The following is a 2,357-nucleotide window of genomic DNA, read 5'->3' as shown; positions in this document are numbered from 1 at the left end:
TATATGTCTATCTCTTAGGGATAACCCACAATAACCATTTTTTATCCTTTACTTTTTACGAGAAATAATGGCTTATTTACGAAACGATTTTAAGCAATACAGCATTAATCCTTATCCAATTAAGTATTTTTAAATACATTGTGCATTTAATATAGATCAATATGGCTCTTTACAGCATGTAATTTAAATGAATATTTTCGAAGATATTACAGATTTAAAATACAGGAACATGCGATTGCGGCGGTGCCGGCCGGGGGGCCGGTTTGTATTATCTAATGACAAAAAAGCTGTGAATGTTGTATATAAAAACATTCAGCAGTATATTAAGTATCAGCATTGCACCCTTGCGAAGCTGGAGCGGGTCGCTAGTTAGATATATATTTACAAATATTTACAAAGTATCTCCAAACGAATGATTAAGAATAACCGCACAAGTGCCCTCGTAGAAGTCCATGTACATCCTATATCTAAAACTTAAAGCTAGGAAAAAATGCCAAGGGTGTGGCGAACACCACTGATGATTAACATTTTAAAACATCTCCATTGATACTTACAAGGCGGGGCTTTCAAACTCAAAATATTGCAAGAAAGGGATGTTTATAACTTGTGAAAAATCGGCTACATCAAAAATCAACAAACGGTACTTTCTAAACTTTAAACCCTTAAAGTAAACACCCCATAATAAAAATGAAACTGTATTGGGGTTTGCAGAAGGATCCTTCCTGAACCATTACCTCTATAACTTAATCTAACTATTTAACTGATGCATTTGGCCATCCTCGAAGAATCGACTATCAAAAAACACAACGCCGTCTTATAAATTTGCAAAATTTTCTAAAAACTGCATGCAGGAACTTTATGACCTGCATCAAGAAGAACGGTCTATACTCTGAAGACACAGTTTATATAAAACATTAATTGAATTTGGTTTTCTAAACGAGGATCTTATCGGTGTTTGATTGTTTTGGCCCTTAAAGGTTGTCCCTATTAGGTCCATAATCACAATTTCTAGTCGAAGAAGTCTTCCCAATTCATGTTCTTTCTAATTCCCCATCGGTGGGCATTCTTACAAAAACAATTATTTGTTGTACCATATGAATTTTTATGTTACTATTATCTTCTAGTCCTCACAATTTTCACTAACCAACTTTTGCAAGTAAAAAAAAGTAAAAAAAGGAGCTGATGACAAAGAGCCTCACTCGTTTCCTTTTGGATACGTTGTGGATGCCAATTTATTGTTATTGAATTATGTATGGGACTATTTCTTGCAATAAAAAGTAGTGTTGCCCAAACGCAAGAACAAGACGAGACTTAGCCAGTCTTGGTCTTGGTCTTGCGCCAATACACCTGGTCTTGGTCTTGGTCTTGGTCTTGCGCNGTCTACAACATTTCTTTATTGTTAATTGTCTGTCTGTTTTCATTGTTTTTGTATATATTTTTGTGTCTTGTTGTGTTCTTGTGTTCTTCAACTTTTACGTTTTCGTCTGTTGTATATTTCTTTTTTCATTCATGGTTTTTGTTGCGTGTACATAAATTCAAGTTATTGTTATATCTTAGTGTTTTATTTGTGTTTTTATTTATTAAACATACCCTAAACGCTAAAGGTCCTGCATTAAAAAAAGGGTAACAGACCTAATCATATTCACTTAAGGCGGACATCGTTAGGACTTTAGTACGATAAAGGTTGTCCGTATTAGATCCATGATCACAATTTCTAGTCGGGGAAGTCGTCCCAATTCAATTATTTGTTGTACCATATGAACTTTTGTGTTACTATTATCTTCTAGTCTTCGCAATTTTCACTAACCAACTTTTGCAAGTAAAAAAAGGGGCTGATATCAAAGAACCTCACTCACTTCCTTTTGAATAAGTTGTGGATACCAATTTATTGTTATTGAATTATGTATGAAGCTATTTCTTGTTTTGTAATTTGGTTTGGGTCACTTTGTTATAGGAGGTTTTGAGGAGGACTTAGAAAACGAATAATTAAAACTAGATAACAACAATATATATTTACAACTTAACAACAACTGACGTAACGAAAGGAGAAGAGAAGAGACTTGTTCTGCTGAAGGCGTAAGACGAACTGATTTGGTATTTTATGAAAAATGAAAAACTGTTCTACAAGGAAGGAATAGAGAGGGTAGTAGATACGAGTAGGGAAGCATTAAAATATGGAAACTTTAAGATTAGAAATACCAAGAAATTGATGGCCGGTCAACCACCGAAGAAACCGATTGTAAAAATGTAATTAGGAAGGAATGAAAGGTACAGACGTCATGCGGTTAGTACACAAAAGATGAAATGTTACAGGGATTATAGGAAAGTACAGTAATAGAGTTATTTAAATAGATAAG

This window comes from Agrilus planipennis, unplaced genomic scaffold (assembly GCF_000699045.2).
Source record: "Agrilus planipennis isolate EAB-ADULT unplaced genomic scaffold, Apla_2.0 scaffold167, whole genome shotgun sequence".
Taxonomy (NCBI): domain Eukaryota; kingdom Metazoa; phylum Arthropoda; class Insecta; order Coleoptera; family Buprestidae; genus Agrilus; species Agrilus planipennis.
Note: the sequence above shows the minus strand (reverse complement) of the source record.